Source organism: Aquarana catesbeiana, linkage group LG02 (genome assembly GCF_042186555.1).
Source record: "Aquarana catesbeiana isolate 2022-GZ linkage group LG02, ASM4218655v1, whole genome shotgun sequence".
Taxonomy (NCBI): Eukaryota; Metazoa; Chordata; class Amphibia; order Anura; family Ranidae; genus Aquarana; species Aquarana catesbeiana.
This window is the reverse complement of record NC_133325.1, coordinates 601,049,474-601,076,306: the sequence shown is the minus strand read 5'-3', so window position 1 is coordinate 601,076,306 and position 26,833 is coordinate 601,049,474. Positions and strand designations below refer to the sequence as shown.

The 26,833-nt window shown below is 42.8% G+C and overlaps 1 protein-coding gene across 3 annotated transcripts in view; it reads right to left on the bottom strand.

The window, feature by feature from the left end:
• The window catches only part of BCOR (BCL6 corepressor), a 314,117-nt gene that overhangs the window by 210,185 nt on the left and 77,099 nt on the right, over positions 1 to 26,833 (bottom strand). For 2 of the 3 annotated variants that reach the window (XM_073616331.1, XM_073616330.1), the window contains exon 2: positions 19,478 to 19,579. The exons of the other annotated variant lie outside the window; for it this stretch is intronic. The gene's annotated coding sequence lies outside the window, so the exon portion shown is untranslated. The remainder of the gene's footprint in view (positions 1 to 19,477; positions 19,580 to 26,833) is intronic. 3 annotated transcript variants of the gene reach the window in all.

Below are 26,833 nucleotides of genomic sequence, written 5' to 3'. Positions count from 1 at the left end.
GTCCATTCATAACTAAAACATGGTAAACTTGGTGTACTATGCTTGAGTTTGTGAATGAATGGGAAGTGCAGCTACGGCTGCAGAGGAGGAGTCCTCAATCTCCTGTCTCAAAGGTGGAACATTTAGACCCCTAATATTTCACCACAGCCCCTGAACGGGGTTCCTAAAAAAAAAAAAACAAAAAAAAAAAACTGTAACACAATAATAAAATATAAAATTGTAAAAAAAAAAAAATGGTAATGTTGATAAATGTAAAGTTATGCACCTGGGGGCTCAGAATATGCATTCATCATACATACTAGGTGGAGTACAACTGGGGGAATCCATAGTGGAGAGAATTTTGTCCCTGTACTGACCTCATCTGGGACATGCAGTTCAGTTTTGGGTACCAGTTAACAAAAAGGATATTGAAAGTACCGAGAAGGGCAACCAAACTGAGGAGGAGCTCAGCTATGAGGAAAGATTAGAGGAACTGAATTTATTCTCTCTTGAGAAGAGAATATTAAATGAGGATATGATCAACATGTACAAATACATAAGGGGTCCATATAGTGAACTTGTTGTTGAGTTATTCACTTTAAGGTCAACACAGAGGACAAGGGTGCACTCTTTACGTCCAGAGGAAAAAAAATGTCATCTCCAAATATGGAAAGGTTCATTCACAGCAAGGCCCCTTTCACACGATAAGCCCGCTCTGATCCTCCTGTCCGTTTTCCAGGCAGATCCAAGCTGGCCATCCTTTGATTGTCCTATGGGCAAGCGGCTGATGTCAGCGGAGATGTGTCCGCTGACACCCGTCTACTATCCGATCAAGACAGACATATGGTGATACGTCTGCCATCCGTCTTGTCGGATCGGATCGCATAAGATCTGATGAAAACTGAAATGCTGTGCGTTTTCGTCCGATCTCCCAATAGAGATCAGCAGGGCTCTGACAGGTCCCTCCCCGCTCAGTGAGCAGAGAGGGACCTGTCATCGACCGGCTCAGTGGAGATCAATGGAGCGATCTCCCACTGAGCTGGCGGACTCTGCTGAGCGGATCCGCCCCGTGTGAAAGGGGCCTAAGAGCTGTGAAAATGCGGAACAGACTCCCTCCAGAGGTGGTTCTGGCCAGCTCAGTAGATTGCTTTAAAAAAGGCCTGGATTCTTCTCTAAATGTACATAATAGAACTGGGTACTAACATTTATAGGTAAAGTTGATCCAGTTGTAGCGTGCTAACTAAACCCCTGTTTTTAACGCAGACTGTTGGACAGGTTAATTTGGTTGGTTGGCAGATTGGTTGGTGAGTTGAGCTATAGAATGTTGTTTTTGTCTTTCACGCGTTTGCCCTTCCATGTGCTCCTTGCTATGAAGGCCACTTATAGGTGGGGGCAGGGGCCATTTGTTTGTTACTGGTGTAAACATGGTTTGGAGACACACTGGGCACCTTCGCTGCCACTGTGCTATTGCTGGGTGTCCAGTGTGCTCCTGTTCCTTTAAGGGGGATTGGGCTGCCTCCAGGCCCACCTGCTTCTCATCTATCTATTTAATGCACGTGCTTCCATTGTGGAGACGCTTATAAATTCTGTAGCGTTAAGACTGCAAGCAATACACAGGGTGCCGTGAAGAGGCCTTGCAGCTTACTCACGCGTTTGCAAATGCATGCTAACTAAACCCGTTTTTAAACGCAGACTGTTGGACAGGTTAATTTGGTCGGTTGGCAGACTGGTTGGCGAGTTGAGCTATGGAATGTTCTGTTTTTGTCTTTCAAAAGTTGATCCAGAAAATATCTGATTGCCTCTCGGGGGATCAGGAAGGAATTTTTTTCCCCTGCAGTAGCAAACTGAATAATGCTTTGCTGGGGTTGTTCACCTTCCTCTGGATCAACTGTGGTTATAAGATTGTGTATATGGATTTGTGTGATTTTTATATATTTTTTTATCTTTTATTGGTTGACTAGATGGACTTGTGTCTTTTTTCAACCTGACTAACTATGTAACTATGTGATTGGGCACTGGTGTTCTGCCACCAGGCTCGGAGGGAAGGGCCTCGCTGGGGTTCAGGGGGGCCCTTCATGGTTTCATGCAGCAGGGCCCTGAAGGCTCTGGTTACGGCACTACCAAGGTCAACACCCCCATGATTAAAATAACTAAAATACAATGAATGAAAGGGGTGGACCAGAGACAGTAAGGCTGAGGGAGAAAAGATCAAATGATGATGGATGTCCTTCAGCCAGGAAAAAAGTTGGGATATATGTGACTTGCTGAAGCTTCTAATGGACATTGTGAGAAGCTCTTATGCCCTGTACACACGATCGGACATTCCGACAACAAAATCCATGGATTTTTTCCAACAGATGTTGGCTCAAACTTGTTTTGCATACACACAGTCGCACAAAGTTGTCGGAAAGTCCGATTGTTCTGAACGCGGTGACATAAAACATGTACGTCAGGACTATAAACGGGGCGGTAGCCAATAGCTTTCGTCTCTTAATTTATTCTGAGCATGCGTGGCACTTTGTGCGTCGGAATTGTCCACACACGGTCGGAATTTACGCAAACGGATTTTGTTGTCGGAAAATTTTATAGCCTGCTCTCAAACTTTGTGTGTTGGAAATTCCGATGGAAAAAGTCCGATGGAGCCCACACACGGTCGGAATTTCTGACAACAAGCACCGATCGCACATATTCCGTCGGAAAGTCCGACCGTGTGTACGGGGCATTAGTGTGCGTTGAAATGAAAATAAGCAATTTCAATACAGGAGGGGAGCATGTACAACTGCAAGACTGAAGGAAAGACTGGAGTTCAGCTTTACCAAGCAATAATACCCCTTGGGGGCTCACCTGCAACTGTGTTATGTTCCATAAGCTACTTATAATAATAATAATAATAATATTAATAAGACATAATTGCCATTGTATAAAAACATACAACAAAATTTACATTTGTATTCTCTGAATGGTGCATTAAATAATTAACACAATTACACGATAATAAAAATCTATGTACACATTATTATTAATTAAAGCTATGTAAAAAAGAAGTTTAATTGTGTACTTAATCGTATAACTGGAAAGCAGTCAGAGAATGCATGTACAGGGTTAAACCTGCTCCTGTTTCATATTTGCATGGGTGTGCCTGTCTCCCAATGTTTCGCTGATGGTTTGAAAGGGAACAGCTCTCTCCACGTCTCCTTCCACTTTGCGTACACACAGGCACGCGAATATGCATTATGTACAGACAGCTCAGCTGTTACACACCTCTCCTCCGGGGACAGGCTATAAATAGACTCTGAGCAGTCTGACATGACACTCTCTATTGAACCAACATCGGAACTGGACGGAGAGCCCCGTTAATAACCTCGCTGCAAATAATTACATTTCGCCTACTTTTCCTTTTCTTCCCCCAATGCAGATCAGTTTAGCGAACTCCACAGGTACAATGATAAGGCCGCGTTATGGTGTAATAATAAGCACTACTAATTGTTGAAAGATATTGTGCTCATGAAAAGATTTTCCATACAATGAAGAGTGAATCTTTGATTAGATTGCAAGCTCTAACGAGCAGGGCCTTCTGATTCCTCCTGTATTAAAACTGTGCTGTCTGCCCTCACGTTGTAAAGCACTGCGCAAACTGTTGGCGCTAGATTAATCCTGTATAATAATAATAATAATATTTGTTGTTATTTGTAATCCCAAGAATGCAGGTAATCTATTCAGAATGAATGGCACCATAGTGCACCAACACACATAAAAATGCATTGCAGCATGCCATCGTAACCTGCACAACATGCATGTTACTGCAAAGCAAAAGAGTGAATCCCAGCCTTTAAAGAATACAGCATGTAAACCCAGCATTTAATAATCCAGATATGTGCCTGCTGTACCATGTACTTGTATATTTCCTTTGTGTGAAATACCAGGTGCCCCTGCCAGTCATTCTGCTTCCCAAAAACTGACCACACTAGGCATGAGAGCATGGCATAGTGAGTGTTCTGGTTGTGCTAAGAACTCAGCCTGCTTTCCTCCAATGATCCGACAATGATGGCGGACCTTGGCACCCAAGATGTTTTGGAACTACATTTCCCATGATGCTCATGCACTCTGCAGTGTAGTTGAGCATCATGGAAAATGCAGTTCCAAAACATCTGGGGTGCCAAGGTGTGCAATCAACGCCCTACGCCCTGCACAGCCATTCACTGGAAGCCAGTGGGCTGCTGTTCCCCCCCAGCCCCCCCCCCCCCCCCCCAGCTCTCTAAACTAGTTATGCAGCTGAGAACAAAGGGGATGTGATCACTTATAAAAAAAAAAAAAAAAAAAAAAAAGGGGGGGGGGGGGTATTTATAATGTTTTTTATACAGTATGTATTTGAAAATGTTTTGCCTTTCGTTTCTATTTTAAACTGAATGGGTTGTTTTACAAGGTGGGGGTTTACCTACCTAGACTTTAACCACTTGCTTACTGGGCACTTAAACCCCCCTCCTGCACAGATCAATGTTCAGCTTTCAGTGCTGACATACTTTGAATGACAATTGTACGGTCATACAACACTGTACAGAAGGTTCCCAACTTACGAACGACTCCTACCTACGAATGGGCCTCAATGCCAGCTGCTTGTGCTCCCTCGGTGGTCCTGGATACCTCCGAGCAGCTATCTTGCCACATTCCACACTGCAGTACTTCATGTACTGCATGGCCAAAAGAGCCCCAGAAGCACCCGGAACATCCCACATTCCTGCACAGGCGGAAGCCGGAACATCCCACATCCCTGCACAGGTGGAAGTTACACTTACAAGCAGTGTTCCGACCTACGAACAAATTTCACTTACGAACAAACCTACAGTTCTTATTGCGTTCGTAAGTCGTGGACCCCCTGTACCCAAATGAAATTTTTATCATTTTTTTCACACAAATAGAGGTTTCTTTTGCTCGTATTTAATCACAGCTGAGATTTTTATTTTTTGCTAAACAAACATAAAAAGATGGAACATTTTGAAAAAAATAAATCATGTTTCATAGTTTGTTATAAAATTTTGCAAACAGGTGAGTTTTCTCCTTCATTGATATGCACTGATGAGGCGGCACTGATAGGCTGCACTGGTGGGCACTGCTAGGCTGCACTGATGGGCACTGATAGGCACAGTTAAGGCGGCACTGATGTGCAGCACTGTTAATGAGGCACTGATTGTGGCCACTGACAGGTAGCACTGTGGGCACTGATGGGTGGCGCTGGTGGGCACTGGTAGGCGGTACTGTTGTGTACTGTTGGTGGCACTGGCAGGTGGCACAGGTGGGCACTGAGGAACTGGCGGCAGCTCTCCGTGATCTGGACCAATGTCCCTCTCATAGCCGCCAGTTATCTGCTTTTTTTTCTCCTCGCGCTGAGAAAAAATAGCCGATTACCGGCTCTGTTTACATCACATGATCAGCTGTCATTGGCTGACAGCCGATCACGTGGTAAGGGGTCGGGATCTATCAGTGCCCAAGGGTACCTATCAGTGCCCATCTGTGCGACCCCTTACTCCAATCTGTGATCCAGCGAGTCTCAAACTCGCTGATCACAGAGCACGCCACGTGCGCCCTGCAGGAGGCGCGCAGGCCGCTCGGGCACGGGAGGACGTTAATAGACGTACTCCTGGCAAAGCAGGTCCACGCTGTAGCGGTCATTTGGCTATAGCGCGGATCTGAACAGGTTTAAATGTTACTGAACCCAGGACCCTGCATTCACTATATCCGGTCTCCCACAGTACACAGAACATGGAAATGCAATTATTTTAGTAAATATAAACTGCTAAATACCTTTTCTTAGCAGCAGTATATTGTAGTCTTGTGACTTCTATTAGTGTCCAGCAGAGAACTGGTTAAAGGTTGTAGGAGATTTAATTCTCCTCTGATTGTCCTATGAGGTTGCAGAACCCCTGACCCTCTGTCTGGACAGTGCTGAATGGCACTGTGCTGATCGCATGCACTCTCCTAAGAAAAAAAACAACAACTTTCTAGCAATGCACAACAAACTGAGCATGTGCAGAGTGCCTCCAAGGCTCTGTCTTATCAGGAGATGGATTGGGGACAGCGAAAGAAGGGGAGGATCAGAGAAGACAGGATCAAACAGCCTTTATACACAATGTGAAGGATTAACCCTTTTCACAGTGAGTATAACAAGCATGCTTTACTGCATATACAGACTGATTTTACTGTTGTGGATTTAGTAACACTTTAAGTACACGTAAAAGTTAAGACAGCCACAGCTTTTCACTTTTCAGCAGTGTAACTGAATTTTGTGCATTGCCTGGAAATGGAAGATACTTTTGGCTGTGGTTACATGCTTGCTCCCACTAGGTATAAAACAGGGTTTATAGCCCTGCATTGTAGGTGATAATGCCCAGGGCCCGCCCACAGACTGGAGCTTTGGGGAGAAGAGAACAGTGCCAGAGATGGCTGGGGTGAAGAGTCAAGTACGTAATGTAGCATCTTCCTGTACCCCCTAGACTTAAAGCTGTATTAAATTCTACATTTGAAAAAGCGCTGACAGACAAGGTTTTAATAACAGAAGAGACACTACTGTTCTCTTCTGCCATAAAAGCTTATTATGGTGTGTCAGCGGTAATGTAATCTGAGCCACGCATGCTCAGCTCAGACCACATTTACGACACCTGCTCTTTGTGGTGGTGAAGTGGCTCCCATGCACATGACGCCATCGAGGCCGTTCAAGTGGATGGAGAGAGTAAACCAAAAGGAAGACTGTACGACGATGGAAGCATCCAGGACCAGCTGGAACAGTAACAGCGGAGCCGTGGAGGGTAGATTTGCCAGGTATGTCTGCCATAATGTGTTAATATGAAGTGCACACTCAAACTATGACATAAACCATTTGGGGGCCCCATATTTTTTTTTTTTCAAAGAAGAATTGAATCCAGGTGCATTCTGCGTTTTTCAATTCACTTTTTTGATCCATTGAAGTCTATGGAACCAAAAACCAGAAAAAAGTCCCTGGCCCTTTCTATAAAATGCATAGATGTGAAAAAATGCACATAAACTAGGCAGCGCCACCCATACCTTTCTCCCCATTTTTTATAGATGTGAATGTGACCCATAGGAAACCATGTTAAATGGACTGTAGTGCATTTCTGCAAGACTGAAAATACACTAAAAAATGCGTATGTGTGAACCAGGCCTAAGTGAGCTTCTGGGGGGGGGGGGGGGGGGGGGGGAGACCCCACTGCAAGAGTTTTTTTTTTTTTGCTGCATTTGTGTGTTTCAGACTAGGAACACCCTTCCTTTGGCATAACCACATCTTTGTAGTGGTAATACGTAGTAATCTTATACAGGCACAAAGATACTATCAGATACAGGCACAAAGATACTATCGCCAAAGAAACAACACAGTAACAATAACCAGAAATATAAAACAACAATATACATTGTCAAATTCTGCAGATACATGCAGCTTGGGAACTACAGAATATAAAACATAAATAAAGCACAGAAATCACAAAAAGAGAAAAATGATCCAGATTTCTATCCAAATCTTTAGATTGTATCATGTTTAGTTTTTTAGTCCACTGAATTCCTTTGGTTTCAGGCCCCTCTCCTGTTCGCCCTCTTTTAGGATGGTCAATGTACAAATATTTGTGTGAATATTTAGTAAAGTGTAACAGGTCATTCTACTTTTTTTATTTTTTTTATTTATGGCTTCCTCTTACCCACTGGGCACTTAAACCGCCTTCCTAACCAGACCAATTTTCAGTTTTTCGTGCTCTCACATTTTGAATGACAATTACTCAGTCATGCAACACTGTACCTATATGAAATTTTTGTCCATTTTTTCCACATAAATAGAGCTTTTTGGTGGTATTTAAATCACCACTGGGTTTTTTTTTTTTTTGCGCTATAAAAGAAAAAAGACCGAAAATTCTGTAAAAAAATTGAATTTTTCTTGGTTTCCGTTATAAAATTTTGAAAATTAGTAATTTTTCTTCATACATTTTAAACAAAATTTATACTGCTACATATCTTTGGTAAAAAATAACCCAAATCGGTGTATATTATTTGGTCTTTGTAAAAGTTAAGAGAGTCCACAAGCTATGGTGCCAATCTCTGAAAATTGATCACACCTGATGTACTGAAGGCCTCATTTCTTGAGACCCTAACAAGCCAGGAAAGTACAAATACCCCACAAATGACCCCTTTTTGGAAAGTAAACATTCCAAGGTATTTATTAGTAAGAGGCATGGTGAGTTTTTTGAAGTTATATTTTTTTCCCACAATTCTTTGCAAAATCAAATTTCTTTTCTTTTATTTTCACAAAATTGTTATATTAGCAGATAATTTCTCGCACACAGCATATGCATAGCATAAATTACACCTCAAAACACATTCTGCTACTCCTCCTGAGTAAGGCGATACCACATGTGTGAGACTTTTACACAGCATGGCCACATACAGAGGCCCAACATGCAAGGAGCACTGTCAGGCGTTCTTGGAGCATAAATTATACATATAATTTCTTGACTACCTCTTACATTTTTGAAGGTCCTGGAGCACCAGGACAATGGAAATGCCACAAAAATTACCCCATTTTGGAAAGAAAACACCCCAACATATAATCTATGAGGCATAATGAGTCTTTTGAACATGTCATTTTTTTCTACAAGTTTTTGGAAAATGTGTAAAGAAAATGAAAACGCATTTTTTTTTTTTTTTTTTTTTACACAAAGTTGTCCATTTATACAATATTTCTAACAAATAGCATGTACATACCAAAAATTACACCCCAAAATAGATTCTCCTACTCCTTCCGAGTATGGTGATACCACATGTGGGAGACTTTTATACAGCCTGGCCACATACAGAGGCTTAACATGCAGGGAGCACCGATAGGTGTTCTAGGGGCATAAATGTCAAATCTAATTACACTTTTATGAGGCACTCTAGTGGCATGGATGTGGCATGGATGAGAACTGATGTGGCATGGATGAGCATGAATGGGGATGGATGAGCCGTGAATGGGGATGGCTGAGCATGAATGAGTATGCCTGAGTATGGCTGGGTGCGGCTGGGTGCGGCTGAGTGCAGCTGGGTACGACTGGGTGCAGCTGGGTATGGCCGAGTACGACTGAGTGCGGCTGGGTATAGCTGATTGCGGCTGGGTACGGAGAGTATTGCTGAGTATGGATGGATGGCTGAGCATGGATGAGTATTGATGAGTATGGATGGATGGATGAGTATTGCTGAGGATGTATGAGTATTGATGAGTATGGATGGATGGATGGATGAGTATTGCTGAGGATGGATGGATGAGTATTGCTGAGGATGGACGGCTGAGCATGGATGAGTATGGATGGATGAGTATGGATGGATGAGTATTGCTGAGGATGGATGAGTATTGCTGATGACGATGGATGGATGAATATTGCTGAGGATGGATGGCTGAGTACTGATGATGGATGGCGGAGCATGGATGGATGGCTGGAGTTGTCACATATCAGCACTGTGGGAACTGCACATCCAGCCCACAGCGCTGCTGCCTCTGATCTCTCTCCTCTCTGTACCGATCGACAGAGGCGAGAGAGGAACCGGACATGACGCCGGTTTGTTTACAAGTGGTCGCTCCGTCATTTGACGAAGCGATCACGTGGTAAACGGCTGCTGTTGTCAGCCATTTACTGTGATCCGTGATGCGCCGGGTACGGTGTCCACAGATATTCCCGTGAGCGCGATTCTGGGAGGACGTCATAGTAGGCCCTCCCAGAGTTATCCGACCTCGCTGCAGCCGTCATTCGGCTATAGCGCGGTCGGCAAGAGGTTAAAGTGGAACTATATGCTTTTTTTTTTACATTTTGGATAGAGCAAGGGAGGGTTATAACCTGTCAGATTTTTTTTTCGTCATCTGTGTCCCATTTCAGAGATGTCCCCTTACTTCCTGTCCCAAAGCCAAACAGGAAGTGAGAGAAAATCCCTGCAAATTAAGAGAAGCCCTTAGGGACCCCCAGATCTCCAGAACTAATGGCTCTATTGGAAGATTTTTCCTCCATTATTCTTCTGGGGACAACCCAACATTTGGGATTTTCTTTACTTTCACTTTCAATGATTATGGTAAACAGGACAAACAGTCTCTCGGAAACATAAGATGGCTGGATGGAATATTTTCAAACTGGTAGATATCATCATACACTTAAGAGGGGAACATATACCTCTGACGTTCCACGATATTACAGGGATCTCAGCCATTGGGAATAGTTAGAAAGGGACAAAAATAGTAACACATTGCCTGTGGTACCGTGATACAAAACATCTCGGAACACAAGGGTACAGGAACCTCAAGTTGGGCAAACTTGTAGGGAAATTTTTCCAACTTCTCTTCCCCAGGAAAAGGGTTGTTAGCACTAAAAATAACTCATGCAGAGTGGTAGGCCCAGGCTCGTCTACCTTCCAGACAAAGCCCACAGTGTAGAAGAAGCAAATACAAAAAAAACAAAAACCAAGGCCATCAATGGGACAGGCCACCATATCCCAAAGTTAAACAAAAATAAGTAGAGCATTTTTTCCTCTCTTCGCATAGACAAAGTACATTTGTTGTTAGATCATAGAATAGCTAATGGCTCAATATACCATATCATGTCTCCCAGAAGAACAAAAATGTAAACAGCAAATCGAAGAAAACATTTCTTTAACCACTCCCCGCCCGGCAGAATGACGGACGGAAAGTGGTTGCATTATCCTGACTGGGCGTCATATGACGTCCAGCAGGATAAGCCGGCAGCGCCCGCATCGCTGCGATCGGTGGTGTGGTGTGTCAGTTTGACACACCACATCTCTGATCCCTGTGAAAAGCCTATGATGTAGGCTCTTTACCATGTGATCAGCTGTGTCCAATACAGCTGATCACATGGTAACCAGGAAGTGCCGTTTAACAGCTTTTTCTCTACTCGCGCTGACAAGGCACGAGTAGAGGAGAGCCAATCAGCTGCTCTGCTGACAGGGGGGTCTGCGCTGATAATCAACGCATTGATTATAAGTGCAGACCCATAGAGGGTGCCTACTAGAGCCCACCAGGGATGCCCATTAGAGCCCACCAAGGATGCCAATCAGTGCCCATTAAAAATGCCGATCTGTGCCCATCAGTGATTGCCTGTCAGTGTCTCCTAATCAGTGCTGCATATCAGTGCCATCTATCAGTGCCACCCATCAGTACCGCTTGTCAGTGCCACATAAATGCCCATCAGTGCCGCCTATGAGTGCCCATCAGTGCTGCTTATAAGTGCCTCATCAATGCCACCTCATCAGTGCTCATGAGTGAAGGAGAAAACTTACTTATTTACAAAGTTTTATAACAGAGACAAAGAAATACTTTTTTTTTTTTCAAAATTTTGTCTCTTTTTTTATTTCTAGTGCAAAAAATAAAAAAAAACTCAGTAGTGATCAAATACCACCAAAAGAAAGCTCTATTTGTGGGGGAAAAAATTATAAAAAGTTTGTGTTGATTACAGTGTTGCATGACTGCGCAATTGTCATTCAAAATGCAACAGAGCTGAAAGCTGAAAATTGGCCTGGGCAGGAAGGGGGTGAAAGTGCCCTGTATTGAAGTGGTTAATGAGACTATTTAGAGCTCTAAGCAATTGAGAACTAGTCCCTCAACTTGTAAGGGTATGCCAAGTTTTAATCACCCTCTTCATCTTCCCTGCGATGGTGTAGGGCCTGCTCATTGCTGTCAAGCCATGTAGCAGTATCTTGGGCTGATTCAAAGAAGTGTGGCTGCCGGTTAGCGGTAACACGCAGTTTTGCAGGGAACAACATCGCGTAAGGTAATTGCAGGTTCACATCTGCGAACTTGGCTCGGCGTCTCTGCACTTCTGCCGAGAAGTCTGGATAAAAGGATACCCTGGTACCATTGTACTGAACATTGGCACGCTCCCATGCACATCGCAGCACTGCGTCCCTGTCCCTGTAGTGCAGGAGGCGGGCCAGCATCGGTCCTGGGGGAACACCAGGTGGCAACGGGTGGCCTGGAGTGCGATGGGCCCTTTTGACAGTGAAAAAGGGGGAGAAAGCATCCTTACCAAATAGATCTATAAGCCACCATTCTATGAATGAGGTTTGATCTTTTCCCTCCATTTTTTCCAGCAGTCCCACAATGCAAATATTGTTACGCCACAGACGATTTTCCATATCATCTGCTCTGTTATTGGTGTCTTTAGCAAGCTGGTGTGCAGCATGGGCTTCCCGGGCCACTGGCGGCAATTTATCTTCAATGTCGCTAACCCTGCTCTCCACAGCAGTTGTCTGTTCCCAGATCTTTTGAAGGCCCTATTGTAGCAGTGATACATCCTCCCTCAGACCCCCGAACTGGTCTTTGAGTGTTTTAACTAACGCCGTACACATATGCACCGCTCTCAGTATTTCAGTGGGCTGCTCTTGTTCATCTGTTTCTGGAGGCAGAGAGGGCAGCAGCTCTGCATGGCTCACAGACTCAACATTACATGCCATGTCTCCTGCAGACTGCCCCTGTAATTCATGTGCTGGCAAGTGAGAGATCCCTGCGGCCCCTCCTGTGGCATTCTCAATGTTACCCACCAGTTTTTGGGCATAGTATAACATGTCCCTCTTGGTGATCCTCTTGAGAAACTTTTTACTGCCCCCATCTTTACCTTTCTCTGCAGTTTGTGGTGTGCGATGTGCCAGGGCCATGGTGGCTACATCTTGGAATTCTGGGCCCGCAAAATCATTTTTTTTTTGATCATTCCTCGGGTGCAGAGGGCCGATGGGTGGACTGGGTGGAGTTATGAGACGCTTCCTCTTACATGCCGATCCTGGCCAGGCCCCAAAACCAGACAGAGAGGGGGCACAGACAGCAAAAAAAAAAAAAAAAACAAACTGACAGGGGTTCTATTTATTCTCTACTCTATCCAAAACAAAAAAAGCTTTGCCTTTAGTTGTACTTTAAGCCCCTTGCACGGGGGGGGGGGGGGGTATTTTCATGTGCCTGGGAGGCACAGGGGCAGTATCAAGTTCCGCAGCCTGTCAAAGTCTATTGCATCCTGGATGGGGCTGAACACTGTGGTACCCACATTTACGGACCTATGCATTTATCCAAAACAAAAAAACAAGGTTTGGCATTAGTTATACTTTAACTTTTTATTTATGCTTTTCAAGAATTTGTTTACATATACATTTAATGACACTTTCCCCAACCCCTCTATAGGACCCGTAGATATTGAGAAGGTTATTTTATAGTCCTAAGGCCAGGTTCAGACATGCTGCAGCCGCGGTTTACAGCAGGGGGTCTGGTGCGTCTTTTCTCCAATTCAGGTGCGAATCAGGTCTGAATTTTTGCCTGAATTCGCACCTGATTCGGAGCCAAAGATGCACAGGACCCTTTCCAAATCCATGCCGCGGACGCCCCGGAAGTATGTGAACCTGCTCCATTGAGAGCCGGTCACACTCTCCTGTCATACGATTTGGATGCGGGAAAATCTGCATCCAATTTGCATAAGTGTGAACCCAGCCTAATGAAACAGGGTTGGATAATTGGAGTGGACTGTACAGACCTAAAACTCTGTCAGGTGGATGGATCGATGTAGAAAAGTCTGCTGGGTTGGAAGTTTTTTCATAGCATGGATTGTGTCCGATGATCACATAGAATTGTACATTTATAGGACATGTAGGATATCTGGGGAAAACACCATGGAGCTGTTAAATCCTTAAAGGGTAAGTTCACCTTTACAGAAAAATATGTAAGGTGAACTTACACAGGACCCCCTGACCTGGACCACGTCAATCTCCCGTTCTGAGCCCAGGTATATCCGCGTCAAGAGTCCGGGGCTTAGAAATCCCCTTGGCATCCACGCGTCTTCTTTCCAGCTGATAGGACGGGCTATGCGGCTGCTGATTGGTCAGCGCCGCCCATGTGACGGCGCTGACCAATTAGAATGCTCCGAAACGTCCCTCCTGACAAGGGACATTTTGGACATTCAGCTGAGGGGATTTCAGTGGGTATTACAGTGGGGGAGAACGTGGGTATTACAGTGGGAGAGATGACGTGGATATTACAGTGGGGGAGATGACGTGGATATTACAGTGGGGAAGATTTTTTTTTGATCCAAATCGTGACTCCTGCTCCGAGGAATGATCCGAACCGTGAGTTTTTTAATCCGTTGCACCCCTACTGGCTATGGTTTTTTTTTTTTTTTTCTCATTGAGCCAGCGACCTTATGGATTGGAATGAACAGATTCCTCCATCCTCACAAATGAGGTTGATGGAGAAATTCTCCCCACCAGGACATTGTTCTGACAGTGAAACTCTCTGCTGTCAGAATACAATGATTAGCGGCTGTAGCCTCTGATCGAGAAAAGCTTTCCAGCTTGTCAGTTTAGCAGAAGTCGATCTAACGATCAACTTTTGTCCGACAGGGATGATCACACACTGATTGAAGTTTGGCCAGTTCAGCAGGGACAATCTGAATTTGGATCACCTATGGCCAGCTTTAGTTTGTGTTCACTTTCACTATTGCATCTGAGTCCAAAATGCAAGTCAAAATTTTCGTGTGGGCAGAAGGCTCAGGTGCATCGTCCAGTCCCACTGCCAGCAGCCTGTAAAATTCTATGTGAGGATAAAAGTTGCTGGGGCTGGATGGTGAACCACATGATACTAAAATTTAGGATGGTATGTGACTAGGGACAAAGAACGCACTTCTTGCAATCTGGGCATTCATCCATTGGCGCATAATGCCCCAAAAGTTGTACCACATGATGCACCTTCCAGCCACAGCAGTTTTTACAGGCTACCGGCAGTGAGGCTGGATAATGTGTGTGCCTTTTGCCCACAATGAAAAACCATGCACAAGGGCTAAATGCCTAGCGTGCATGAGGCCACATAGCCTCGATAAGCAATATTAAATGATCTGTTCAAGAAAAATGATGTCAATAAGCATCTCATCCACTAAGAATAGAGAATGATGAAAGGACAACTAGAATGGAAGGTCCTTCTAATTGAATTGTTTTACCAATGAACCAGAAAATGCATCTGCACTTGGTTGTGTGTTGTGATGCAGGTGCATTTATTTCAGGCAATGCGGTGCAATTCAAGCCAAGTAAATGCCACCGCAATGCCCTAACGTCTGTTTTACTACAATGCATAGGAGCAAAGCCAGTATAGTTACCTGGTCAGTCCTAACTCAATGTGTAAAATACAAATAGTAACAAATCACTGCAGAATCTAAAACAGTTTGGCATCCGCTCATTCGAGGCCTGCCTAGTACACACTGGGGAAGATTTACTAAAACTGGAACACTCAGAATCTGGTGCAGCTGTGCATGGTAGACAATCAGCTTCTAACTTCAGCTTGTTCAATTAAGCCTCGAAAATAAAACCTGGAAGCTGATTGGTTTCTATGCAGAGCTGCACCAGATTTTGCATGCTCTTGTTTTAGTAAATCCCCCCCAATTGTCTGCTTTGTTCTGCCACAAAGTCTAGACTGCATATAAGACAAGACTGGGGCTATTTTTTTTATTAGGCCTTCTGTGGACTTTGTCTATGAATGTCCTTTACTGCTCACTTTAAAAGGAAGCCATTTCCGGAGGCCCCTTTCATACTTGTGCAACTTATCCTGCGACTTGGGACTGCAAAGTCGCATGACAAGTCATACCCCATGATTTCCAATGAGCACCATTCATATCTGTGCGTCTTCAGGTCGCAGCAACTTCAAAGTAGTCCTTGCACTACTTTGGTCCGACCTTAATAAGACTTGAGGTCCATAGACCTCGATTACACAGGCATTGTTTCAAGTTGTTTTAAAATCGCGTCAAAGTTGCGGCGAAAATTGCCATAAAATCGCTGCAAAGTCGCACAAGTATGAAAGGAGCCTAAGTGGCTGCCTTTGTTAACTACTCTGTTTTCAAATGTTAGTTACCTGGCTGTCCTTCTGACTCTCTGGCTTCAATAGTCTGAATCATCAACCCTGAAACAGTATGCAAATAAGGACTTCTGACTGTACTCTGACTTTTTTGTTTGCCCTACTTAAGCTGCCCATGCACATATAGATTTTGTAGGCTGAGAGGAAAAAAATGAATTCTTCCATCCACACTCCACACCAGATGGACAAATCTCCCAATGCAGCCATTGTATTTTAATCTCCAGGTGTCAAAATATCCAAACACTCTCTGCATCTTAGTGGATACAGGCACTGTTTGGATGACAATTTTCAGGCAAACACCTTTGGTTTTTCAGTTGAGGGATGTTGGATAGGAGGCAGCTGACAAGGCAACTCACTGAGCAGATTTTGACCGGTTCCATTCCGCGTATGACCAGTTTAATCTAGCTTGGTGACTCTAAAGCCGTCTAATTGATGGTTTGAATCTAAGTCGGTTAAGCAGGGACCGGCTGAAATTCGAACCATGTATGGGCGGGCTGATTGTACCAAAGTTGATCGATCAACTTGGGTACAACCAGCCTGTTGGATTTTTCATGCGATTATTGCAAACAGCTATAGCCGCTAGCAAAAATCACTGTGTGTTTTTCAGGCTAGGACAGCTCCCCCGTGGGGGAGAACACAACAACAACCTACCAAACCAATCCACAACTCGGTCCCCAGCTACATCACTAACCTATTGTCAAAATAGCAACCTAATTGTCTTTGTTCCTCCCAAGACCTCCTTGTGGTTGCAGGAAAGAAAATCGCACCACCTATGGCCGGTTTAAAAGGTGGTGGGTTATATTAATAGGCAGACAACATTCTAAAATGGATGTCAACAATGGTTTACTTTAAGGTGAACCTATGTCTAAATTTGGTTGTTTTAGACCTAATTTAACTATAACTGACAGATGTATGCTAAAATCCGAACTCCTGGCTTACTTTCATATTAAATAATTCTGTTGGCCCAAACTGTTTAAAAGGTAAAGTAAACCCAAAATCCAGCTTTAAAACTTTAATCATTACCATTCTTATCTACAGGGATTGTGTACACAGTCACTGTACATTTTTCATTTGTCCTCCATATTCTTTAGAAATTTAAGGAGTTGAATTATTCCAATGTGTATAGCCAAATAAAAAAAAAAAAAAAATTAGGTCACCGAAGTCAATTTGAGGTGGCCCTGTTTGAGGAAGCCATTGGCAAGAAATGTTTTGACACTCGTGCACTCTATTTGATCAACTGTCTCCTATCATATAAACACAAGTGACAAGGAATTAGAAGCTGGGAGGTTATTTGCACACAAATGGAAAATAAATCATTCTGTGTCTTGGCAACCAAAGGACAAAGCCTTTATCTTTATCTGCAACAAGACATTTTAAAGGTGGTATGGTCATAGAAGTGCCTGAACATCTAAATCAATATGAAGCACATACCATTTTCTGTTGCCCCTTCAACACTCAGTAGATAATTATCCTGACTGGAAAACATAGTTATCATGCTTAATACCCCCAAACATTCCCAGGATTTTTTGATAGTGAAATAAATAGCCATGCCAGCCCAAAGCGGACAACATATTAATGACAGAATTTTGGTGTTGTCCCACACAGACCTGGCCTGTTGGTTAAGAAGTCAAGCCAATGTCTGCACATGCAGAAGAGTCTCTGTCCAAGTACTTTGCATATTTTTTGCCATTTTCTTCATGAATAGAGGCCTTTGGAGGCTCCAGTATGTGATATGTTTTAGGGATGGCTATACAATTATATGACTTCTGTGACCAGATAGCATGTTACGGGTATAGCTTGGCTCTCAGATTTAAAAGCAAAAATTTATAAGCCTGACTAATCTGTAATTTCATTAATTTTGGATATTTGATGCAGGCACGGTGCTCAGGGAACATATCCACTAATAATGAATTAGACGGCACCAGTTTACTGCGTTGCATGTGAAAACCGCCTTCATGCTACAGTATATATATGCTTATTGCCATACAAGGAATAGTGCTTTGATTTAGTCTTGTTCTTGCTGTGTAGCCCCAGTGTCCAAGAAAGCATCTATCTTTTTCGGCACTTGTAAAGTCCTGCTTGTGTCTTCCATAATCAGAGCTTTGTGTAAGCGCAGGAGAATGGTGAGGGCTGCCCGCAATCTAACAGCTGTCACATTATTTGCACTAGCTGTAAACAGCCTTCACATTCTCTTCTTACCGCATAGTTAAATCCAGGCTAACAATTCACAGCGAGAGCTCAGCAACAGCACCAGTCTTGTGTCTGCTTCTGGTGCTTGAGTTGCAGCTGGCGACCTCCCTTACAAGGGATCCCCTCTTACCCACCTGCCAATGCAGCCAGGCTGTGCCAACTTCCCTTTAATCAGCTACATTACCCATGCGCCAGTACAAGGTTATTTCCTGCTGTTACAGGGTAACGGTTTGCCCGATTAAAAAAAGGTCCTAAAGTATAAATGAGGCTAATACCCCCACCACATAAACATACACTCCAATGCAGAAAGAAGCTTTCCCCTCACATTGGAGAGATTTTCATTTGCTTCCAGTTGTGTCTCGAGTACAGAAAGCAAAAAAAATCTCCTCAATGGGACACAGACAGCACTGAACAATTGTCCGTGATTTTAACCTTTTCCTATTCTTTACAAAGTATAATTCTATTTACTCAGATTTTTTTTCCAAATTGGATATAGTAACACAAAGAGTGGCAATAATTAAAGTGGTTGGAAAGCCTTAATTTACCACAATGCAGGATCCCCCCAGCCTTATGGGCCGTACACACGATAGGATTTTCTGACAACAAATGTTGGATGTGAGCTTGTTGTCGGAAAGTCCGACCCTGTGTATGCTCCATAGTACATTTGTTATCGGACTTTCCGCCAACAAATGTTTGAGAGCAGGTTCTCAAATTTTCCGACAACAAGACTTGTTGTCGGAAATTCCGAGCATGTGTACACAATTCAGACGCACAAAAGTCTACGCATGCAATCAAGCAGAAGAGCCGCACTGGCTATTGAACTTCATTTTTCTCGGCTCGTCGTACGTGTTGTAAGTCACCGCGTTCTTGGCGATTGGATTTCCGACATTTGTGTGACCATGTGTATGCAAGACAAGATTGAGCCAACATCCTTCTGAAAAAAATCCACGGTTTTGTTGTCGGAATGTCTGATTGTGTGTACATAGCATTATACTTACCTGAGCCTGATCCAGCCATGTGCACAAGAGCAGCGGTTCTCTCCCTCCTTACTGGGTAGACTGATAGAAATGGAAGTTATCAGCTCCCGTTGCTGTCAATCAAATGCTGTGATGAGGGGGGTGGAGCTAAGCCACTTGATGATCTGTGTCAATAGATGCAGGCAGGGTGGCCCAGGAGTGAGCCCACACGAGTATCCCTATTGAAAGCGGCTTTCTTTTAGGGCACTCATCGAAGAGGAGGAGCCAAGAGCGCCAGCAGAGTACTCCAGAAGAGAAAGATCAGGGCTGCTCTGTGCAAACCCATTGCACAGAGCAGGTATGTATAACATGTTTATTATCTTAATTTTAAAAAAATCAAAGCTTTAAGGTTACTTTAACTACGGTAAATAAAATGCCATACCTTGTTCTGTTATGCCGGTATGGGCTGTTGAAGAATCGTTTCCAATAATTATCCTAAAGCACTGCTCAGTATGGAATCTGTCATGTGTGGCGAAAGGCTGATCTATAAGTACAAAAGAGCACATGAAAAAAAATAAATACGGTAAATAACATTGAGATGACCAAAGATTAGTCAATTTTGTAATAATCCTAATGTGGTGATGCATAGATTTATTTCGGTAATGGTTTTTGCTCGGTGCTGTATCAACTGAGACTATACTGCTCATAGATTTTCAAGCCTCTCCATGAGCAAAAGAGAGAATGATAAAATGGCGCACATGTCTCAGTTTTTCACCGCATTTTTTCTTCATGGTTTTTAGTTGGCTTTTTATTACAAGAATAGAACAAAGTGACCAAGTCACACCTCCATTATCTCACGTTTTACAAAAAATTAGTACATTTCAATCATTTTTTTCCATGAAAAAACAATTTATGGAAACTATAATGATTTTGGGTCAGTTTTAAATAATTCTTTTACAAAATTATTTTAACTGCTGTTTTATAGATTCTCTCACACACAACCTTTATTTTGAAAATGATTTTAAATGCCTAATAAAGGATTTCCAGAGACTTCTGAATTAACTAAAGAGAAAATGCAGCAAAACAGCTTTTTCGGCTCTTTTGTTTGAATTATCATTAAAAAAAAAAAAGAAAAAAAAAAAGGCAAAACTTGGTGTATAGATTTAAAATTATGAATACTTTTTTTTTTTTTTTTTTTTTTTTTTTAGAAGTGATCGCATTCCCTCTGTTCTCAAATGCATAAGAGCTGGGGGAAGGGGCAGGTGAAGCAGCAGTACACTGAGCTTCCCAGTGAAAGCCTGTGCAGGTGGGGGGGGCAGGGGGGGTGTCAGGACAAGTCTGATCATTGAAGGAGAGCAGGCTGAGTTCCCAGCATAGCTAGACTGACTCCTTCTTAGTGTGGTCAGTTTTTAATAGGAAAGTAGAGGGACTGGCAGGAACACCAGGGATTTTTACACAAAGGAAGCAATACAAAGAGAACAGGATATTTTTTCATACAAGTACATGGCACTGCAGGCACAGATCAGGAATATAAAAATGTTTTTTTTTTTTACTGCTTACCATAATTAAGAAATAAAAAAAAAAATGCACACAAGCTCACTATACATTACTACTGGAATATTTTCCAGCTTCTCCCTCACGTTTACCAGTCTACATGATGGGTGCTTTTTACTGACCACATTTTTTTTTTTTCAAATAAACATGGGGAAATTTTCCAGCAAATATCACAATAGTCAATGGTGGAAAATTCCCCTTGTATGAAAAAAAATACCCAATTGTTTATAATTTTACAGCTATTGTCAGGCGCTGATTATCCTCTAGACAAAATTGCTGCTAAGAGTGTTGCAGCAGACGTTGAGGCTATTCTGTAGCTTGTGTGCCACCCCTACTGAATATTCAGAGAACCTAATGAGGGAAAAGAGTAGAGCTTGCCAGAAGCTTTTAAAACTTTGGATGAAAAAGAACCCATGTGCCACCACATTTACAGTGTCAATACATGGCCTGAATTTGGCAAGGAATGAGACCGATTTCAGCATCTTTTGCAAATGAGTGGGTAAGCATTGTGTTGCGCAGGTTTTTCCGGGAGGTGACGACAAGGGCTTCTGTTCGTTGATAGTGCACGTTGTTTGAAAATCTTAGTACCAATGGGTAGCGGCAGTCAAAAACAATTGCAGCACGTCACAGCTGTATGGAAGTGCATTTAAGGACAAGCAGATGTCTTCCTATCCATCATCCTTCGCCAAATACCTGACTAGATGATGGCCAGCACAATCTGGCCGCTCAGTGATCACTGCACAACCATGCATGTTCATATTGGTTGGTGATTATTGAATACAAAAGTGTGTGTTGTGTGCCACAGGGGGTATACAGGCACCAGCTTGTCTTAAGGAAAAAAAAAAAAAAAACAATAGTGATCACCAAGAATGGCTTTTCCAATATTATTCTCTAATCTGGCTGGATAATCTCTAAAATGGCTGGATCTACTAAATGCTTTCTTATCTTATGTGCATGCACCTTCAGAAAGCCATAATACCCGCCCAATTTCTAAATAATGACAGACAACCATTTATCAACTGTAATGGGTTTCCAGAAAGTGCAGTTCTCAGTACCAGTCTTTTTTTTTTTTAAATGTGCGCTGTGAAATCTGTCAAAGATCTAAAATGAGAAATTTTCTAGTAAACTCAACAGAGCTAGTCTTCTAAAGCTTTGTATCATGGGCCTAATTTATAAAAGAGTGCAAGAGGAACTGTCAGCTAGATCTGCCTTAGAGCAAGCAAAAACATTCATTCTTTCACCCCAATATACTGTAAAGGAAGAATCCCATTGGCTGCTGGGGAGACAAAAACCTAACCATCGGAGACAATTCTGTCAGGCTTTTCCTTAACCGAGGCTCACGCCGATGATGATGGTCTCTGTTACGAGCAAGTGCCTCCTATTATATTCTAAAACACCAGAGATTTGTATTCACCGTATCTGACTCTGAGCCACATACAACAATCGGGTGGCCCTCGCAGAAGAAGACTCTCTGCTCGACCCCGAGATGTCTTCAAAGATCCATCCCTCTTCCTATATCCATCACACCCATGAACTTGATAGCCTCACTTGTCCTGCAGTCTAGAATGGCAGCTTTTTATGAATTTGTGTCAGGTTGAACATTTCCATAATCGTCAGTATTAGGGCAAATTACACGGCTAATCAGTCCTTAAATGGATTTTAATTAAGGAGCCATTCCAAGCTCAGTACTGTGGATTTAAGAAAATACCTTTCCTTTCCCCTCAGAGAAACAAGACAGGGTGGGGGTTTATGAGACATGGGGCACTAGCCAAGAGCACGTTAACGCTTTGGCTGCTGATTGATAAAAGGAGAAAGGCTTGAGTGAATTTCACCTACAGCGACAAGAAAAGGAAAATTCTGAATTAAATCAGGCTGCATTTACACTCCTGTTAGATCCCCCTCCCTTGTGTTTCCCCCTGTCATGTTTTTTGAAAAATAAAAGTGTGGGGGAAGGTGGCGGAGACACAAAACACAAGCGTATTTACAGTCCCCATTGAGCCAGGCAGCTGAATTTAGGCTACATAGGGACCGAAAATATATTCTCCCCTTCCATCTCCGTCCTACCTTGTCCCAATTTTGTTTTCTATAAAAAAAATTTTTAAAAAATATACGGAGAGACAGGACTTAACATCCATCTGAAAAAGCTTTTACTACAATGCATTTTTTCCTCTACTTTCCTTATTTTTCACATTACACTGGTACCTTTCTATTCACAAATACAATTTGGCAATAGCACAGGCTCCCTGGTAAATTGGGCTCTGAGTTTGTGTTAAATATATGAGGCAGGTTATGTAATGTTCTGCCCATACACTAGTGATCCTTGTGTATTGGGTTTCTCTATTCCCCACAAGGCATTCTTTCCAACGTGAGTCATTTGACCCCACTCCCGTTCCTCCAACTCATTTTCCAATTGTATGAACTTGTGCGGAATAAATTATTTAAATAAATAAATAAAATAACAAAGGAGGAAATAGCACGAACGGGAAATAAGGGTGAAGACTGTTAGCAGTGCGCTGTGTACCAAATAAAATGGATATTGACGGAAGGTAGTATGGAAAAGTACAACAGAGACGAGTACAGTATAAACAGATTCATCTAGGTCTTCCATTGAAACCTAATTACTCACTAAAATATCCTTGGCTAAGGTTATAGCATATACTCATATCTTTAGTAAGGCACGGAATAATATGTGCCAACCTAAAACAACCAATTGGCAGGTTTCATGCATTGTTCTGATAAATGTGGAAATTTGATTGGCCGTTATGGTTTATTGCGCTGCAGATTTTCACTGAATTTTTTTGATGCCACATTAAATTAGAAAAAAGGGATATATATTAAAAAGTCTTATTTAAAACAACTATAAGAACTACATGTTAAATAAAGCTAGGGATGGGTAGACTAAATTGCAACTCTAGCTCAAACCTCTCTAAGGTTTTTATGGCTATATTCGCCCCTTCCTTTCCCAGGACCACTGTCTTCAAAACAGGAAGTTAGGGGAATTTTTCCAAGGAGACTAAGGCCCCTTTCACATGGGGTGGACTCGGCCAGGCTCAACAGAAAATCTGTACGCTGAGCCCCGCTAAGCAGGCGGATGGCTTGTTCGTGTCCGCACCGCTTATGTGGAGCATACACAGACACAGCCCACTCTCTTCTATGGGCGGTCAGATGTTAACGGACTGCCTGTCGGATCAGATCAGATGTCAACGGGTGTCAAAAAACTGACAGGCGGACCAGATCGGAAAGGGGCCTTAGACAGCAATAATAACTTGTTATAGGCTCTAATCCCTTCGCATTATCTGCAAGACTGTTGACATGACTTTATGTTAAAAAAAAGAACTTAATATTTTGCAGCCTGCCAAGTCCTCCGGCGCCTCTGCACTGAAAACTGATCACTCGGTTTTCACAGCTCCATAAGCAGAGAGTTGTAGACTGTCAGTCACAGCTCTCTGCTCATCTCCCTCCACACTTATTGGAGCGCTGAGCTGTGGAGGGGCGGAGCAGGCCATCTCAGGCTGTCAGCGGCTCGCTGAGAGGCTGAGCCAGGTGTCAGTTCAGGCACCTGGCGGATCCACGCTTGATTGTCACGATGAAACGGTACCTGGACTGAAATCCGTGACGTCAGCAGAGAGCGGACTTCAGCCCGATCTCTGCTGAAAACGGGTCACAGGAGTGCAAAACGAATTACATTCCTGTGACCCATAGGAGAAGCCCAACCAAACGAGCTTTGGCTGGACTTCTCCTTTAAGATCTGGTGGCCACATTAGTGTTTCTTTTATTGGGGGTTTCCTTCATTTTCACCAAGTAATCCTGTCAGTAATCATTCCTGTATTAGGATAACACTGTACTGTATCTATGAAGGGGCAGTGATGCCCCCTAAGCCAGACATTTTTAACCAGGGTTCCTCCAGGAAATTGTTAGGGCTTTCTTGAGTCGTGGCTGATTGACCAACCATTCGATGGTGCCTGCATAGTTCCGGGCCACTGGTGCCTGCTCCATGGCACCAATGGATCTTTTTAACCATCTGTAAGGATGGTTTTCGCACCTGTACTGTAGGTGGGGGCAGTCTACCCACTGGCCATAAATGAAAGGGGCATTCTTCCCACTGACCTGGTTTTAGCAAGACTGGAAAAATATTGTAAGGGTTCCTCTGGAGGTAAGAAAGTTGGCAAGGCTACCCTAAGCTCTTGCTATCAATTACAATGACATCCCCCTGGCCTCATCGCCATAATGTAGGCGGATGTTTTGTGTTTCGAAGAAAAGAACTCGGAACTGAGGAACATTGTTTGGGATTTCATTAAGAAAAAGAAAATCCCCCTTCAATGGGACTTTGAAGGCAGCATACACTGATATAATGCAAAAAGTAGTTTATTAGATATACATAAAAGTCTACGATCAAATAAAGTGATCGATATTAAAAAACATCAAATTTTGTACAAAATATACATACATATGAAAAAAACAAAAACACAACAATTTACATGAAAAATATGACAAAGAGATAATGATACTCTCCGGTAAATAGTAATCCCCGGTACCCGATGCGTTTCTGGTTATACACCTTCGTCAGGGGTATAGGATAGAGGTAGATATAGTCATAATTTGTTTTTACTCATGTAAAATGATTCCATAAAGAAAATGGGTGAAGCAACTGTGCCAGCGGAAGTGTCGATGGACGCCAACCAAGCAGTGGTAGAATCTTGGGATCAGAAACTCCCAGTTTGTTATTAATCTGATGGACAGCAGCAAGTAAATTCCAGCAATTTAGCTGAACAGTGTCCGCTATATAGAAAATAAGGTAGGTAGCTGGTCAGAGCTTTCAATAAGGCTCCGGATCAGTGAGTAGCACCAGTGTGTCCTTATTTCCATAGGTATGTGTCCTCCCAGATATACATGAACAGGTCTATATGGTTGGCGTCGCCCCACTCTGCAGTGCCTTGTTTGGGATTTCAGTTTAGTACTTAGAAAGTTGGAAGTACACTGAATTTCTGACAGGATCAACGGATATTTTCTGTACTTACTGGAAATGTACTTGAAAACGTTGCCTGGAGACTGAAAGCAAATACACATCTAAGGGCTGGTAAGCTGCAATATTTTTAATTTTTGTTCTTCGGCTTAAATATATTTTATATTTTTAATATATATATTCTTTATGGGTACTACTAGTACAGGCTACACAGCAGATGCAATCGTACTGAATGAGTCACCTGCAACCATGTTTTGAAAGTTTTTGTCTTCAGTTTGGTCAGTGGACAATGCAATACAATTTACTTCAATGTGAATGGAACTGATGAGACATATGATATAACGAAATTGAGGACAATTAATTACAAATCCTGCAGGCTGCCAGATAAAATTAATCTTACAAAACATTCATGAAAAATGCCTTGCAGAGCCAATCTGGAATACATTGTTTAATCACACCTATATGTTGTGGAATACAGGGGTTTCAGCACTAGTAATAGAGGACCAGGCTGGAAGCTCTATTCATTACTAAGTTCCAGCAATCTGACCACTCCTAAATCTGAGCAGCAGAATGCCAGTTCTATCCTGTCACCTGCGTGGTGTCTCTAAATTTTCAGAATTCCACTGCAGTAACATTTTGGATGTTTGGTGGGACTGTCTGCTCTTCCATACAGGGTTTGTGTGGTTGGAACAAACTGGCATTCGTTTGGTATCAACAGATTCAATACAGCTATATACTGTATTCCATTGTAGTCAACCAATTTTGCTACATATTGCCAAGGATCAATCGTCACTCCTAAAAAGGATTCTTTAGCCCTATACGTATCATTATAGCTCAGAAAAAACACAGATCTTATTGTACCCATAGATATGACATTGTAGTCATCATTTTCAACTGGATCAGGCAATGAACTCAAGCTGACTAACCACATGCTTCTGTAAGGAGGGATAATTAAATGGGGAGGTTAGTATATTGGTTGTATTGATTACAGTCTTCCTCCCTCTGATATTCTAGATCCAACTGCCACTTCCCTTACGCTTGTCTCCATGGATTGTGCATCACTAGCTGATTTTCCAGTTGTGAGCCCTCCTTTGATGTGTCTTTTGCCTGAGGGTAGTCACACCATAGCTACATGTCATGGCACCTATAATTACACATACACTTGTATGGTTTACGGTGGAGTACTGACAGGGAAGATCCGAGTCCTTTAATATAAGTACAGCTTTCCCATAAACCTATGGTTATCCTAAACTTGCAGTAATCGTCGACATCCCCTTCTGT